The 18,639-nt window shown below is 50.8% G+C and overlaps 1 pseudogene; it reads left to right on the top strand.

Moving 5' to 3' along the window:
* The first annotated feature begins 16,454 nt into the window (after nucleotides 1-16,454).
* Nucleotides 16,455-18,271, top strand: LOC147116014 (putative G protein-coupled receptor 148; annotated as a pseudogene).
* The last annotated feature ends 368 nt before the right edge of the window (nucleotides 18,272-18,639 follow it).

Raw genomic sequence — 18,639 nt, 5'->3', positions numbered from 1 at the left:
TGTCTATTTAGACTGTTTTTGCTTCTTCACTCCCCACTCTTTCAAAAAGTAATGGAGAACAAATTTCACTTTTTCTTCAGCTAATATATTTAAAGATCTTTAAAATCGTTTTTCTTAAAACCAAATTCTACCAATAATTTCTTGGATTTTTCCAGGTTGGTGGATCAGGTAATAACTGATTTTGATCTGATCCTGAGCTGCAAAAAGACAAAATTCTCCCTGGTCTGAGTGGATGAGGGCAATCGCGTTATTGACATTATCACACATGTTACTTGACTTGATATATGCAACACGCACAGTGGTATCACTAACACAGTGGACCCACATCCTGGGACCCAATTTTCAGCTCCAGATTTTGGAAAGGAGGTAACATGAGGTAAATTCTTTAAGCATGCAGAATTTGAGTGTGGTCTCATGCCTGCAGCATATGACCTATGGGCCAAAAGGAAAATGAAGGTGGTATTCAAAGAGGCATTGTGACAAAGTTTAATAGGCGAGCAAACTTAACGGGCAACATTCTGATTACTTGTCACCCAAGCATCAGCCTGAAGTACAGCGCTGATCAACATCCAAGTGGCACAATTAAGCAATGTACGACAAATATGAACAAAAAGAAAGAAAACATCGAGAGCGAAAAGAAAAGGAAGGGAGAAGCACTGAAACTAGTGAAGTGAGCAAAGAGAAGAAAAGAAGATCTTCTGAAGCTAGAGATGAAGATCATGATCGACGATACAAGGAGCATAGGCCTTATGATGGACATTGAGAAAAGCAACAGAAAGAAAGGAAAGAGCCTGGTCAGGAAGGCAGGGTTGAAGAAATGGAAAGGAAACGCAGAGAGAGAAAAGACAAAGAAGCTGGGAAAAAAACTACGGTATTGTGGCGGAGCCACTAAGAGACTCAGAGCAATTAATAATAATCCCTTTAACTACATTATAGTGCAGCTGCGGACTGCACCTTTAAACTGTCTGTTAACTATACTGTATGTACTTTCCTGCACTCTGCGTGATGACGTCATGACGCCGATCACGTGACCGCCAGTGGCGCTAAGAACGCGATGACGTCAGCTTCCAGCAGTCGTCGAGTGCCTTGCAACCTGAGCAGACCTGTATACAGCTTCCCTTGAGATTTTACTAGTTAACTTCGTTGTTCATTAAACTTTGTTATTTTGATTCACTGAGTTGAACTCAATTATTAAGTTAGGAACCTCCGTTCCTACATTGGTGACCCCGATCTCGTCGGACAACTTTAGTTGAGATTCCATTATGAGCACGAATGCCGTCGCCCTCAAGCTCCCGCAGTTCTGGGAACAGCATCCAGCAGCATGGTTTTTCCAGGCAGAAGCGCAGTTCGCACTCCGGGAGGTTACAGCGGATTCGACCCGTTATTTTTACGTGGTCTCCGTTCTCGACAGTGCCACAGCCTCATGGGTCGTCAGCCTCCTTGGCAGTCCACCAGACGAGGGCAAGTATGAAGCTCTTAAAACTCGTTTGCTACAGATTTTTGGCCTCAATAAGTCAGAGCGCGCATGCAGGCTTATTTCTATGCCCGGCCTCGGGGACTCAAAACCATCGGAACTGATGAGCCAGATGCTCACGCTTTTGGGTTCGGAACCCCAATGCTTTTTGTTCTGCGAACTTTTCCTCTGCCAGCTACCTGAACCTGTTCAGACGGCCTTGGCCAACTCTGCAATCGCGGACTGTGCCGAGCTCGCTGCAGAGGCCGACAAGATTTTTACGGTTACACAGCAGTGTTGTGCAGCCACGAGGCGCCCTTCACCCACGCGTGTGAGGCCCAGCCTTCCTCCAGCAGGCTGGTGTGCGTACCACGCCCGTTTTGGCGCCAAAGCTCGATGCTGCCGTCCTCCCTGCAGTTTCTCCCCGAAAAAAAAACTTCAGCAAGCCCGCGCTCTTCTAGAAGGACGACGTGGCCTGAAAAACACGTCCAGTTTGCCATGGCGGTCGGTTCAGCGGAGAAACTTCTTTACATTACGGATTCCATGACAGGGCGACGATTCTTATGCGACACTGGTTCCCAGTGCAGTATTCTGCCAGCTTCAAAGCTGGATCTGCAATCCGGTGGTCACAGTTCTTTCCTCGAGGCAGCTAACGGCGCGGCTATCCGCACATTCGGAAAACGGACAGTCAATTTAACCTTCGGCGGTCAGCGTTTTGTGTGGGAGTTTATCAGAGCTAAAGTATCACAGGCCATACTGGGGGCCGATTTCTTCTGTGCCAACGGTTTTCTGGTCGACGTCCAACACTGCCGACTCATTAACGTGTCCACTTTCCACGCGGTGCCTTGCCACCGCAGCACCGCTGTGTCCTGGTCGGTTGCCTGTGCAGTTCCAGCGCAGGACGGGTTTACGCGCCTGCTCGGCGAGTTTCCGGAGCTCACCAGGCCTACCTTCTCGGCAGCAGTCACGAAGCACGGTGTGGCGCACCACATCACCACGACAGGATCGCCGGTTTACGCTCGGGAGCAGAGATTGGAACCCGGCAAGCTCGCAGCTGCAAAGGCAGAGTTTCAGACCATGGAGCGCCTCGGGATCATCCGACACTCCGACAGTCCTTGGTCCTCCCCACTGCACATTGTCCCTAAACCGGATGGCGGCCTTGCGGTGATTACAGACGCCTGAACGATGCCACTACACCGGATAGGTATCCAATACCGCATATACAAGATTTTTCAGCCCATCTGGCTGGCAACTCGGTATTCTCCAAGGTGGATCTCGTCCGCGGATATCACCAAGTTCCCATACACCCTCAGGACGTCCCCAAAACGGCAGTCATCACACCGTTCGGGCTGTTTGAGTTTCTCCGAATGCCATTCGGTTTGAAAAACGCAGCTCAGGCCTTCCAAAGGCTCATGGACTCTGTGTTACGGGATCTGCCCTTTCTTTTCATTTATTTAGACGACATTCTCATTGCCAGTAAAGATACGAAGGAACACTTGGTGCATTTACGCACACTCTTTGCCCGTCTCAGCCAACATGGCCTCATCGTCAACCCTGCTAAATGCCAATTCGGGTTAACCAGCATTGACTTTCTGGGGCACAGGATTACCTCAGATGGTGCCATTCCACTGGCCGCCAAGGTAGAGGCAGTTACGGCATTCCCGAGGCCTCACACAGTCAAATCCCTGCAGGAGTTCCTGGGGATGGTAAATTTTTATCATCGGTTCGTCCCCAAGGCGGCCCAGTTGATGCAGCCACTGTACGAAGCACTAAAAGCGAAGTCGGGCAAGGACGTTATCACTTGGACTCCGCAGATGGACCAGGCATTCCTCGACACCAAGGCGGCGTTGGCAGACGCAACCATGCTTGCACACCCACTCCCGGGCGCGACCATCGCTCTCACTATGGATGCCTCTGACTACGCCATCGGGGCGGTCCAAGAACAATGGGTCGACGGGACTTGGCAGCCGTTAGCTTTTTTCAGCCGCCAACTGCGCAAGAACGAGCGCAAGTATAGCACGTTTGACAGGGAGTTGCTGGCCCTGTTTTTGGCCATCCGGCATTTCCGTTTTCTCCTAGAAGGGCGCCCGTTCACTGCGTTCATGGACCACAAGCCACTCACTTTCGCAATGGCTAAAACGACGGAACCTTGGTCAGCTCGGCAACAGCGCCACCTCACATTTATATCCGAATTTACAATGGATTTACGGCATGTGTCCGGCAAAGATAATCTTGTGGCTGATTGCCTCTCCCGTGCTCCAGTCCAGGCAGTTCACCTGGGTATCGATTTTGTCGGGTTGGCGGAAGAGCAACTGGCGGATCCCAAGGTGCAGGCGTATCGGACCACGCCTTCCAGTTGGCAGGTCGCTGACGTGAAGTTTCAAGCAGCAGGAACCACTCTCTTGTGCGACACATCCATGGGAGTGCCCCGGCCCATTGTGCCGGTCGAATAGCGTAAGAAAATTTTCCAGGCTATACACGGTTTATCGCATCCAGGGATGCGAGCTTCACAACGGCTCATGTCCCGCAAATTTGTGTGGAAGGGAATGCATTTAGACGTCCGAGACTGGACAAACCATTGTGTCGATTGTCAGAAATCAAAGGTCCACCATCACGTCAAGGCTCCAGTGGCCAATTTCCCGGTGCCAGAACGACGTTTTGATCATGTACACGTGGACCTAGTGGGTCCTCTTCCCGCCTCGCGGGGATTCACGCATCTCTTGACTGTAGTGGACCGTACCACCAGGTGACCAGAGGCGACTCCCTTGGTCGCTACCACTGCAGCAGACGTCTCCAGGGCGTTCATTTCGTCGTGGGTGGCTCGGTTCGGGGTACCATCCGACATCTCCTCGGACCGGGGTCCGCAATTCACGTCAGAGTTGTGGAACGTAGTTGCACAGGGCTTGGGTACCAAGCTGCACCGTACTACCGCTTACCATCCGCAGGCGAATGGCCTGTGCGAAAGGTTCCATCGGTCTCTCAAGGCGTCCCTCCGTGCCAGCTTGCGTGGATCCAATTGGGTGGACAGACTCCCCTGGGTGATGCTCGGTCTCCGCACAGCCCCCAAGGACGATCTCCAGTCTTCATCGGCCGAGTTAGTCTACGGTCAAACACTCCGAGTACCAGGTGACTTCCTCCCTCCACACACGGAACCGTGGTCTGCAGCTCGGCAGCTCCTCCAGCATCACGAGGCGGCCAAGAATTTCCTGCCTATTCCAACCTCGTATCACAACCTACAGAGGCCTCATGTCCCGGCAGAGCTCATGACCGCTGATTACATTTTTATCCGGCAGAACGCTCACAGAGACCCGCTCAAACCGCCTTATGCTGGACCGTTTCGTGTCATCTCTTCAGGAGAAATAATTTTCACGGTCGAAGTGGGCGGCAAGGCCGATACCATCTCTATCGACCGACTTAAACCAGCTCACCTAGATCGGAGTGAACCAGTTGTTCCTGCTCAGCCACCTCGCCGTGGACGACCACCGTTGACCGCCGGACCAGTTCTGCAACAGCCCGCCATTGACCCGCCTGCATCCACCTCATCGTTGCCCACACCACCTGATATTGTTTCCACCACACCGGTTGCGCCGCTTCAGCCACAGCCAAGCTCCAGCTCGTTTGCCAACGTTCCACTTCCGCTGCCTGAGTTTCGTCGCCGCTCGGCCAGGCTCATCAAGCCTCCTGCTCGTCTGACACTGTCTGTTAAAGGGGATTCTGGGGGGGTGCCTGTGGCGGAGCCACTAAGAGACTCAGAGCAATTAATAATAATCCCTTTAACTACATTATAGTGCAGCTGCGGACTGCACCTTTAAACTGTCTGTTAACTATACTGTATGTACTTTCCTGCACTCTGCGTGATGACATCATGACGCCGATCACGTGACCGCCAGTGGCGCGAAGAACGCGATGACGTCATGACGTCAGCTTCCAGAACCTTCCAGCAGTCATCGAGTGCCTTGCAACCTGAGCAGACCTGTATACAGCTTCCCTTGAGATTTTACTAGTTAACTTCGTTGTTCATTAAACTTTGTTATTTTGATTCACTGAGTTGAACTCAATTATTAAGTTAGGAACCTCCATTCCTACAGTATAAAGATATTAAAGATCCTACTCTAGAGTGGAGGGATAGAGAGCGGGAGCACAGAGACAGAAAAAAAAGAGATTGGGAAAGGGAAAAAAAGCAGAGCAGGCTCAAAGGGCCGTATGGCCCACTCCTGCTCCTAATTCTTATCTTATGAGCATTTATGTTTATGCTAATGAAGATGACACAAGAAAGGAATGAAAAGCTGTCCATTAACAGCTTTTATACTGTGGAACGATGATAGGCTTTGATGCACAATGTGCAAGATGAAGTGTATCTGAAGAGCCTTGATAAAGGCTACAGCTTTGTTATTTTAAAAACATGGATACATTGCATGCAATGATCGTAAAATGCTGTTGATAGCACATACTACAAGATTAAATTTTAGCTTCAGCTATTATTTCAATTATATGTTCAAAAATACCTGTGCTTCACAAAACTATGATGGTGATGTACTGTTTTAAACATACATTTTAGCATGGATGAGGGTTTCAGCAGCCAATAGGTGGAGGTGGGTGATGTTTCGGAAATAGAAGTAGGTGGTCTTTATGATGGAAAGGATAAGGGGCTGAAAACTCAGCTCAGGGTTGAAAAGGACACAGAGGTTGCAAACAGTCTGGTTCAGCCTGAGGCAGCGGCTGAGCAAGGGGATGGAATCAATGGGAACAGTAGAGTTTGTTACGGGGACGAACATGAAGGCTTTGGTCTTACCAATGTTTAGCTGGAGGAAATTGCGGCCCATCTAAGACTGGATGTCAGACAGTCTGACATCACAGAGGCAGTGCAAGGATTGAGACAGATGGTGGAAAGGTAGAGCTGGGTGTTATCAGCGTGCATGTGGATGCTGATCCCATGTCTGCGGAGATGTTGATAAGGGACAACAGGCAGACGAGAAATAAGAGGGAGCCTGTAGGAGTCTACGTACTCCTAGCAAAAAATACTGAACTCGGAGAGGTTCAACAGAAAAGGTTTAATTGTTGAGGCTGCATGCTAAACACAAAATGGAGTCAGAGACTACACCAAGTACAACTCTCTTTCATCAGTGCACAGCTTAGACTGCTCCTCCCCCGCTCTGGGCTTAACTATGTTGCAGATCGAGTTTCTTAAAGGTGTGATCCTTCTTAAAGGCATGACGCCTGATTTATAGTCTACAGACCGGAAAGCGGATTGTGTCCGTTCTGTGATCGGTACGCCACACAGCTCCCCCCAGAATCCGCTAGTAGGGAGTGTACGAACCGGTGTGGCGGCTTGATGGCACGGCCGGAACGGCTCTTGGCGGTTGGTGTCGGGAGCGGGGCGGTCGGACGCGTCGGCCTCTTAGGCGGTCTGCCTCGCGGTGGGGGTTGGCCCACTTGAACGGGTTCGTCGGGCTCTAGGTGCGCCAGCTTGAGCCGGTCGACCGACACCTTGTCAGTTCTGCCACCCACTTCGAGGAGGAAGAACTTGTTCCCCGTCTGGAGTACCTTGTAGGGTCCATTGTATGGGGGCCGTAGAGGTCCTCGGTGGGCGTCATGGCGCACGAAAACAAATTTGGCCATGTGCAGGCTAGGTGGTACGCGGGTTGCTGGTTCGCGTGCCGGCCGGTGGGTACCGGAGCGAACTGTTGTGCTCGGTTGGCGAAAGCGCGGCGTTGCTGGTCAGCCGACCAGGGGGTCGTGGCAGTGGGCAGGAACTCTCCGGGTACGCGCAGCGGCTGGCCATACACGAGTTCCGCCGCCGAGGCTTGCAGGTCTTCCTTGACCGCGGAGCGTAGGCCGAGTAGCACCCACGGGAGGCGGTCGATCCAAGCCTCGTCCTCGAGGCTGGTGCGGAGGGACGCCTTCATGGACCTGTGGAATCACTCGCACAGTCCGTTGGCTTGGGGGTGGTAAGCCGTGGTGCGGTGAACGGCCACCCCGAGGTTTCGGGCGATGGCGGCCCACAGATCAGAGGTGAACTGCGGGCCCCTATCCGATGTCATGTCAGAGGGGATGCTGAACCGAGCGACCCAGGTACCGATGAACGCCCTCGCGATGTCGGCGGTGGTGGTGGACGTCAGTGGAATGGCCTCGGGCCAGCGGGTGGTACGGTCCATGATTGTCAGCAGGTGCGTGTGACCTTGTGATGGCGGCAGGGGGCCAACGAGGTCGATGTGGACGTGGTCGAACCTTCTTTCTGGCACGGTGAACTCCTCGAGTGGGGCTTTGACGTGTTGGTGGATTTTGGCACGCTGGCAAGCTATGCAGGATCTGGCCCAGATGCGCACATCTTTGCGCAGGCCGCGCCAGACAAATCGGTTGCCCACGTCTAATGGACGCGCGGGTGCCGGGGTGTGAGAGGCCGTGGACGATGTCGAACACCCGTTTTCGCCAGGACGCCGGACTACGGGGCGGGGTTGCGCCAAGGAGGTGTCGCATTTGACTGTGACGGCGGACGGGCCGCAGGCGACGTCGGTCAGTCGCAGCCCTGGGAGGGTTGTGGGCGCGGAGAGCAGATCGGGGTCGGTGCGTTGCTCCGCTGCCAGTTGAGCATAGTCCACTGCCAGGTGGGCGCCGTGGACGGCGGGGCGGGATAGGCAGTCGGCCACCACGTTGTCTCGACCGGAGACGTGCCGGATGTCCGTGGTGAATTCGGACACCGCGGTGAGCTGGCGTTGTTGCCTGGCTGACCGCGGGTCCGCAGATTTTGCCATCGCGAATGTCAGGGGTTTGTGGTCGACAAACGCGGTGAAGGGGCGGCCCTCCAGAAGAAATCTAAAATGGCGGACTGCCAGGTACAGTGCGAGGAGCTCGCGGTCAAAGGCGCTGTATTTGACCTCCGGGGGGCGCAGTTGGTGGCTGAAAAAGGCCAGCGGTTGCCAGGCCCCGTCGACCCACTGTTCGTACACGGCGCCGACCGCGTGGTCGGAGGCGTCCGTGGTGAGGGCCACCCTGGCGTTGGGCTGTGGGTGAGCGAGCATGGTGGTGTCGGCGAGCGCCTTTTTGGTCGAGTCGAAAGCGGTCAACATGTCCGCCGACCACTCGATTGCCATTCTGTCTTTCTTACCCCGGAGGGCGTCGTATAGGGGCCGCATGAGGGAGGCCACTCCGGGAATGAAGCGGTTGTAAAAGTTGATCATCCCCAAGAACTCCTGGAGGCCTTTGATGGTGGTAGGCCGGGGGAACTGCTGGACGGCTTGCACCTTGGCGGGCAGGGGAATGGCTCCGTCCTGCGTGGTGTGGTGGCCGAGGAATTCGATCCTGCTGAGGCCGAATTGGCACTTGGCTGGGCTGATGATGAGCCCGTGCTCACTGAGCCGCTGGAACAGGGTGCGGAGGTGCTCGATGTGTTCCTGCTTGGAGGAACTAGCTACCAGGATGTCATCCAGGTAGACAAAGAGGAACTTCAGGTCCCGGAGGACTGAGTCCATGAGCCGCTGGAAGGCCTGGGCCGCGTTTTTGAGGCCGAAGGGCATTCGGAGGATCTCGAATAGCCCAAAAGGGGTGATTATGGCTGTCTTGGGAACGTCCGTGGGGTGGACTGGCACCTGATGGTAACCGCGCACCAGGTCGACTTTGGAGAAGACTGAGCGGCCGTCCAGTCTAGCCGAGAAGTCTTGAATGTGCGGTATGGGGTACCGATCCGGCGTGGTGGCGTTGTTTAGGCGCCGGTAGTCCCCGCAGGGGCGCCATCCCCCGTCGGGTTTGGTGACGATGTGGAGTGGGGAGGCCCAGGGGCTGTTGGAGCGGCGGATGATGCCGAGCGGTTCCATTGTGGCGAACTCGGCCCGCGCGATCTCCAGCTTGGCCGGGTCCAGCCTGCGGGCGTGGGCATACACCGGTGGGCCTGTGGTGGGGATGAAGTGTTCTACCCTGTGCTTAGCAACCTTCGTGGAGATCGGGTTGGTGAGGGCTGGGAACTCAGCCAGGAGTGCTGAGTAGTCGTCCGTTGAGCGGGCGCGGCACTGCCACGCCATTTCGGTGGGTTGGGGGGGCCATGGCGCACGGGACAGGTGACATGGTGTTCATGTCCATGAGGCGGTGCCGAGGCATGTCGACCAACAGGCCGTGGGCGCACAGGAAATCTGCACCGAGGAGCGGGGAGAGCACCTTGGCGGTGATAAACTCCCAGTGGTAGCGGCGGCCTGCGAGGTCGATGGTGATGGTGCGGGTGCCGTACGTCCGGATGTTGGTGCCGTTGGCGGCAGCCAGCGCAGGGCCGCGGCCGCCTCGCTGGATCTCGAGGGCGGACGCGGGGATGATGCTGCGTTGCACGCCCGTGTCGCATAGGAAACGGCGTCCGGAGGCGCTGTCCGTAACGTACAGCAGCGCGCCTGCTTGCCCCACGGCCATCGTGTAGGCCGGTGTGGGGGCGGTTGGAAACGTGCAGGGATGGCTGCAGCAGCGTGCCTGTGCGCCGAACCGGGTATGGAAGTAGCAGTAGCCCTGGGTCGGAGGGCTTGGGGGACGTGGGGGCCTCGTGGCCGAGCTGTGTGGCCGCGCGATAGAGGGTGGAGCGCGCGCCGACGCTGCGGAGGCCAGGTCGGGGGTGACGGCGTGGTTGGAGCTGGCGGACAGGAGCTTATCGGCTTCATCGGCCAGGGCCTCGAGGTCCGTGAGGCTGGACGCCACGATCGCCAGGCGGATGCTGGGAGGTAGTTGGCGGATAAAGAGCGCGCGGAAGAGGGAGCCAGGCGGTTTCTCATCGGTCATAGCAAGCATGTGTGAGAGCAAGTCTGACGGCGTGGAGTCACCGAGGCCCGGGAGGTCGAGGAGGTGGCAGTTGCGCACGAATTGGGAGGCTGTGAATTTTTTAATGAGCGCGGCCTTGAGATGTGCGTACTTGCCTTCCTCCGGAGGGTTTTGTAGTGTTGTCCAGACTTTCGTGATTGTGGAGCTGCCCAGGGAGGCGAGGAGGTAGTCGTACATCGTTGCGTCGGCGGTGATGCCGCAGAGTCGGAATTGCGATTCGGCTTGAAGGAACCAGGCGGTGGCCAGGTTCTCCCAGAACTCCGGCAGCTTCACAGAAACTGCGTTTGTGTCAGCCATGGTTACGCTTAGGAGTCGTCCTGAGCGTCGGGGTCACCAATGTAGGAGTCTACGTACTCCTAGCAAAAAATACTGAACTCGGAGAGGTTCAACAGAAAAGGTTTAATTGTTGAGGCTGCATGCTGAACACAAAATGGAGTCAGAGACTACACCAAGTACAACTCTCTTTCATCAGTGCACAGCTTAGACTGCTCCTCCCCCGCTCTGGGCTTAACTATGTTGCAGATCGAGTTTCTTAAAGGTGTGATCCTTCTTAAAGGCATGACGCCTGATTTATAGTCTACGGACCGGAAAGCGGATTGTGTCCGTTCTGTGATCGGTACGCCACAAGCCAATGATAGATCCTTGGGGGACTCCAGATGTAACGGTGCTGATGTGAGAAGAGAAGCTATTGCTGGAGATGCTCTGGCTTCGATTGGATAAGAAAGTTTAAAATCAAGGCAGGGCAGTAGCACTGAGCTGCACAGGAAAGGCAAAGGAGGAGGATTGCATGGCTGACCATTGCTGCAGAGAGGTCAAAAAGGGATAATACACCACAGTCACCATGACAGAGGATGTCATTTGCGACTTTCATTAGGGTCGCTCCAGTGCTGTGGCAGCGACTGAAACCTGATTAGAGAGATTCAAACAGGGAGTTGCAGGAAAGATGGGCACAGATTTGGGAGGCAACAACACGTTCAAAGAGTTGAGAGAGGAAAGGGTGATTGGAGATAAAGGTCCTTGATTTAACTGGTATACACTGTTGAATTCAACTGCTTAGATTTTACTCAGAGACAGGCGCAGCTATTTGAAGGAAAGTGGGATATGGGAACAGGGCAGACACACAAGATTAGGACTGCTGCTTGTGTGAAGGATAAACACCAACATGGATAGGTTGGGCTGAACAGCCTGATTCTGTGTTGTAATTTCTATGTAATGAAGTGTGAAGTGAAGCATTTTGGAAGGAAAAATGAGGAGAGGCAATGCAAATTAAATGGTACAATTTTAAAGGGGGTGCAGGAGCAGAGAGAACTGGGGGTTCACATACACAAATCTTTGAAGTTAGCTGGGCAAGTTGATATGGCTGTTAAAAAAGCATTCTGGATCCTTGGCTTTATAAATAGAGGCATAGAGTACAGCAAGGAAATTATAGTAAATCTTTATAAATCACTGGTTAGGCCCCAGTATTGTGTTCAATTCTGGGCAACACACTTTAGGAAGGATGTCAAGGCTTTGGAGAGGGTTCAGAGGAGATTTACCAGAATGGTACCAGGGATGAGGGACTTCAGTTATACGGAGAACCTAGTGAAGCTGGAATTGTTCTCCTTAGAAGAGAGAAGATTAAGGGGAGATTTAATAGAGACATTCAAAATTATGAGGGGTTTTGATAGAGTAGATAGGGAGAAGCTGTTTCCACTGGCAGGAGGGTCAGTAACCAGAGGATACAGATTTAAATAATTCATAGAATCATAGAATGGTTACAGCACAGAAGGAGGCCATTCGGCCCGTCGAGGCTGTGCCGGCTCTCTGCAAGAGCACTTCAACTAGTCCCACTCCCCCGCCCTTACCCCGTAGCCCTGCAAATTTTTTTCCTTCAGGTACTTATCCAATTCCCTTTTGAAAGCCATGATTGAATCTGCCAACACCACCCTTTCAGGCAGTGCATTCCAGATCCTAACCACTTGCTGTGTAAAAATGTTTTTACTCATGTCGCCTTATGCCAATCACCTTAAATCTGTCCTCTGGTTCTCGACCCTTCCGCCAATGGGAACAGTTTCTCTCTATCTATTCTGTCTAGACCCCTCATGATTTTTGAACACCTCTATCAAATCTCCTCTCAACCTTCTCTGCTCTAAGGAGAACAACCCCAGCTTCTCCAGTCTATCCACGTAACTGAAGTCCCTCATCCCTGGAACCATTCTCGTAAATCTTTTCTGCACCCTCTCTAAGGCCTTCACATCCTTCCTAAAGTGCGGTGCCCAGAATTGAACACAATACTCCAGCTGGGGCCGAACCAGTGTATTATAAAGGTTCATCATAACTTCCTTGCTTTTGTACTCTATGCTTCTATTTATGAAACCCAGGATCCCGTAAGCTTTTTTAACCGCTTTCTCAACCTGCCCTGCCACCTTCAACGATTTGTGCACATTTATCCCTAGGTCTCTCTGTTCATGCACTCCCTTTAGGATTGTACCCTTTAGTTTATATTGCCTCTCCTCGTTCTTCCTGCCAAAATGTATCACTTCGCACTTTTCTGTGTTAAATTTCATCTGCCCATTTCACCAGCCTGTCTATGTCCTCTTGAAGTCTATCACTATCCTACTCACTGTTCACTATACTTCCAAGTTTTGTGTCATCTGAACATTTTGAAATTGTGCCCTGTACACCCAAGTCTAAGTCATTAATATATATCAAGAAAAGCAGTGTTCCTAATACCGACCTCTGGGGAACCCCACTGTGTACCTTCCTCCAGTCCGAAAAACAACCGTTCACTGCTACTCTCTGTTTTCTGTCACTTAGCCAATTTCGTATCCATGCTGCCACTGTCCCTTTCATTCCATGGGCTTCAATTTTGCTGACAAGCCTATTATGTGGCACTTTATGAAACACCTTTTGGAAGTCCATGTACACCACATCAACTGCATTGCCCTCATCAACCCTCTCGGTTACCTCATCAAAAACTGAATCAAGTTAGTTAAACACAATTTGCCTTTAACAAATCCATGCTGGCTTTCCTTAATTATCCACACTTGCCCAAGTGACTGTTAATTTTATCCTGGATTATCGTTTCTAAAAGCTTCCCCACTACCGAAGTTAAACTGACTGGCCTGTAGTTGCTGGGTTTATCCTTACACCCTTTTTTGAACAAGAATTTGCAATTCTCCAGTCCTCTGGCACCACCCCAGTATCCAAGGAGGATTGAAAGTTTATGGCCAGTACCTCCACAATTTCCACCTTAACTTCCCTTAGCATCCTAGGATGCATCCCATTTGGTCCTGGTGACTTATCTACTTTAAGTACAGCCAGCCTTTCTAGTACCTCTATCAATTGGCAGAAATCCAGGTGGGAAATGAAGACTAAGCAAAATATGGGTATTGCTCCATGTTGAACTGAATGCTGCTCTATCTGACACAAAGTCTAATATGCAAGAACGTCCACAGTCAAGGCTAGATAGCCTTTCAGATAAAATACTGTAAAGTGGCAGGGAGGGATAGCTTAACCCTTACACACTGTTCTGTTCTCAGGAAGGTTGGTGGCAACTTTAAGCAGTAAGAATACCCGTTGGGCAGGTGGTGTGAACGAGGAACTCCGATGTTACTCTTATACTGTTACACCTGCTGAACAAAGACCTGCAAGATGTAATAAAGAAAAGATTAGCCAATTTATCTTTAGATGCAGGAATGTGTCACAGTTAATACAAACATACAAAATTGACAGTGTATAAAAGACCAGCTGGTCCATCAAGCCTGCCCCCACCATGATGGCCAGACCATCATTGCTAAACACTTCTTCCCACCGCCCCAACCACCCCCACAGCCATGCAATCTCCTGGGAGAGGCAAAAAAACAGAAAACAGGTGAACAAAATCAGTTCAGGAGATTCAGTATTATCTATAATAACACTTTGCTTCTATATGAAAATACAAATGATATGTGTATTCTGTGTTGGCCATACCAACATGCACAACACTACATTTATCGAAATGAAATGCCATTTGCCATTGTGTGGCCCACTCCCCTGGCACATCTGAATCTTTTTGGATTTGATTGCATGCCTCTTACTGTCTTTTACCCCTTTTAGTGTCATCTGCAAACTTACTTACCATACTCCCAATGCCACTGCCCAGGTCATTAATAAAGACTGTGAAGAGTAGCGGGCCCAGAACCGATCCCTGGGGGACACCACTAGTAACATGTCTCCAAGCTGAACCACATCCGTTAACTACAACGTTTTGACTGCGGGATTGTGGCCAATTCCTAATCCAGCGTTTCAAATTCCCACTGATACCACATGATTCTATGTTGTGAAGTAACCTAGTATGAGGTACTTTATCAAAGGCTTTCTGAAAGTCCCGGTAGACATTGTCTGTCGGATGTCTACCGGATTTCCCGAATCCACTACCCGCGTGACTTCTTCACAAAACACATAACATTTGTTAGGCAAGACCTACTTTTTTGGAAGCCATGTTGTGAATTTCTAATCGGCTCAGCTTGGTGTCCCTGACACTAAAATACAGACGAGTACCCAAAGCATGTGGTGAGTTTGGGAAAGCTGATGTGCAGCATCTAAAGTTGCTGTGCTGTGACAATCAGTTGTAAACTACTTCAATAGTTATTGGCATGCCTAACAGCTGCAAGAATGGGACAATTAGACTATTGGTTAGACTACCTCTCGTACCTGATAAGTACATCAATGTTAACATGCCAGGGAATCAGAAAGTGATCTATTTAGGTGGTTTGGTTCAAACTTCAACAATACCAACTTGCTAAATATTATTTTAACATTTTCATGCCTGTGGCTCCATTTTCCTTTGTACAAAACCAATAAACATATTGGCCGGAATTGTCAGAGGTAAGAACGGGTGGGTTGGAGGCGTGGGGGGAAGTGAAAGTTGCAAAGATATGAACCCCGACTCCAACCCACCCACTTTCACCTTTAACTCAGGAGGGACAGGTGGGGGGGGGGTTTGGTGGCGGGCTGTCAACCCGCTACCAGGAGGCGGGTTGGCAATTTAAATATTATAATGAGGCCTGAAACCTCTACTTTAACCTGCAGGCGGCCAGGGATCCCGGGGCTCGGGATTCCCGGTGGCTGCAATGAGGCGGCCTCGACCTCGGGGAGCACTCCTTGTGGGCTGGGAGGAGCAGGATTGTTTCCTCCCGGTCTCCCAAGCTCCCCACCATCAGCCCCCCCCCCCCCCAGCGATTGCGACTCAGCCCCAATGTTGGGGATTGGACCCCTCCCGGTGATCGACCTCAACCCCACGCACCGCCCCCCCCCCCCCCCCCCCCACCCCGAGGTCGTGGATTGGACCCACCGGCCTCCTGGTCCGCGTTCCCCGCACAACTGGAAGCCAGCCTGTCTGATTTCTGGGCAGGAAACCCGCCCTTTATGTCGCTCGCATGCTGTGGAGTTAATGTGCTGGGAAATCTGAACTTTCGGGTTTCCTGCCGTCTCCTGGGTTGCCCCATACCGTGCAGGTGGGACCTGGGAAAATCCAGACTATTGTTTTACAAAAACAAACGTAATCATCTGCACCACTAGAAGTGGCTCATGTGGTTTAGTGCTGTTTTGGGAGAGGTTGTTTAGTAGCTGTTATTCATTGAGAGGCTGATTTAAGTAAACCAATCCTTCTGTTCACTGTCATTGGTCAGGTAAAGTATGTGTCCAATGAAGTGTCAAATCAAACAATTAGTCATCCAGCTTTTGACAAAGGAAGTTGCAGTGAATCTCTGCTCGACTGGGAGCGGCAGGTGTTATACTGTACCTGAGGGCACTATACTTATTCCATGTGAAGATCATTGTTGCTACAGTCCACTGATTTTTATGAGATGAAGATAATTCCGGGAGACGATAGAATAAGTCTGAATCTCTTTGCTGCCTTTAACATCTGCAGGATTGACTTCTATGCACGTGGTTCTGAAAACTGAACAGGACAATAAAGTATATTGGAACCGATTTTGTACTGCATAAGGGAACAATGGTTCCCTTTTCATTTGTACAGAAGGATTTTCCTTCTTCATATTTGGAGAGTATACAGGTTTTTATATTGCTTGCCTCTGGCTGTAGCCATAATCTGCAGTAACTCAGAGAAGGCTTTAGTCAAAGTCAGAGAGTTGAGTTGAGTTGGCTGAAGAGCTTGGAAAGCATTGCTACACCGGATACAAGCAGACACAGATCTGTGGACTCATGAGCTTTCCTTAAGCAGCAGAGAATGAATTTATCTAAATGTGAACATTGAGATTCCTACAATGAGATGTCTCCTCCGGGTGAAGAAATCGTGACTGTGCAATTCTCTGCAAATGCCTCCCTTCCTGAGGACCTTCATCTTCAACACAAAGTCATCCAGGCATGGCTCAGTGCTATGGGGCACTCCAAAACAGATATTTTGATGCTTCCTCTGTTAATCTGTGTCTTTGCCTCACTGTTGGCCACTCCTCTGGTCCTGCTGGCCATCTTTTCAAACAGCAGCCTTCGTCAGGAGACCAGGTATCTGCTACTTGCCAACACTTTGGTTAATGATTTGATTTATTCAATACTGAACACCTTCATTGACATCCTTAACGCCGCAAGTGTAGGAATGCCTAAAGTCATTTGCGAAACGCTCTTGTACGTGCTAACAGTGGCTTATTGTAATGGGATTCTGACAGTCACTGCTATGGTGGTGGACACTTATGTGGCTGTTGGTTGGCCTCTTCGCTATACCTCACTTTTACCGCACTCCAGGACTCTTAAGATCATCGTTTGTATATGGATTATCTCTGCCGTTGCTCCATCCGTCATTTATATAATAACACTGGGAACTCAACAGAATCCGTTCTCCACACTGTCGATTTGTATATTACCTTTAATATTTGTGTTCTCTGTCCTTCGAATACCTTTGTTAAAAATTTATTACAGTTTCACAGTAATTTATTTTCTAATATGTTTAGTACTGATCTTCAGTTGCTATGTCATGTTATACTGCAAAACGAAGACATCGGGGATATGGGCTGGCAACTCCAGGGCGAGGCAAACTTACGTCATCCATTCTGTGCTGTTAGTTTTTTATTTCTTTCCCCTGATTGTGCTCGTGGCAGGGAGCATACTCCAAGAACTGCACCTGATTTCCTATAGTGCAGGACTCTGGATCACTCTGTCAATGGCGAATATGCTTATGATGATACCCAAGGCAGTTTCCCCATATGTTTATGCACTGAGGTACCGAGAAGTCACAAAAACAATCCGATCTTTATCAATGCTAAGGCACGTTAGGCGAGTAAATCCCACAGGTTAGTACATTAAACTGAGCAAATCTGCTGATTTGTGACTCCATCGAGCAAAGCTTTTTGTTTGCTATTGTAGAAACAGTACCCAGTAAAATTGCCAAATGGTTGCCTTTGAGATTCTAATGGGGAAATACCCTGTAACCTGGCTGGGGATACACTCACAGTATGGAGTTCAGCAGTTGAACTGAGTACTGGGAAGTAAACAGTGAATACAGGCTTTTAAGCGATTAAGCTGTAAAGTCGTTATCCCTGGCTCAGCTCCAGAGAAGAAGCTCTTAGTGAGTCGTAAACAGATCACGACCTCTCATAATTGTGTGAGTCTCTTTGTTAAAAGTAAGGCTAAAAGATAAAGGCAGGTTGTAAAACTGGAGCCAACCTGTCTGGAAATCCAGGCTTCAGTAATTTCTTGTTGAGGATGATTGATGCAAAAAGGGGCAAGTTCTTCTGAATGCCGGTCACTCAGTAGAGTTTTTCTTTGTGTTTGCTAGAAGTAGCAATCTTTCTGTGTTAATCCGAAGAAGCCTTTTATTTCCTCAATTCTTCTTCCGAATAAAGTTTTATCTAGCAGGTGTACTAGGTATCCTTACTAGTACAACATACCTTTAAGGACAGAGGGCTCGAATTTCCAAGCCCTGTGGAGGCGGGTTTGGAGGCGGGAAAATTGCAGAATCGGGGGGCACGAACCCATCCCGCCCCCAACCCGCCTCCGTGCCAATGTCCCAGGAGGCGGGTATCCGACCTGTGCTGGGAGCCGCCTCCCCGAGGCGGGAAGGGGATTAGTGCCAATTAACTGCCTGTTAACAGGTAGTTAACAGGCAGTTTTTTGTCTAATCCATATTTTTAGCCCTGAAGTGTGGGCTTCCCGACGGCTCCAAACCACGCCAAGTTAGCGAGGCGGACCGTCGGTCTGAAGGAGTTGGAGGGGTCGAGATGTCCTGTGCAGGTGAGTGATGGGTGCATGTGTGCAGAGGTAAGTGTGTGAGGTAAGTGTAAAGTGTTTTAATACGTTTTACTTACCTTTACTTTCTCCTGCAGGCTTCCTTCCTTCAGGTCTCGGGAGTCCCTCATCTCACCGGCACAGAAAGCAGAATGACTGTTGAAATGTCAAAAGCCGCAGCCTCTGCTTTCTGG

The sequence above is a fragment of the Somniosus microcephalus genome, chromosome 6 (assembly GCF_052327205.1).
Source record: "Somniosus microcephalus isolate GS21.2 chromosome 6, FLI_Smic_1.0, whole genome shotgun sequence".
Taxonomy (NCBI): domain Eukaryota; kingdom Metazoa; phylum Chordata; class Chondrichthyes; order Squaliformes; family Somniosidae; genus Somniosus; species Somniosus microcephalus.
This window is presented reverse-complemented; position numbering and strand designations above follow the sequence as displayed.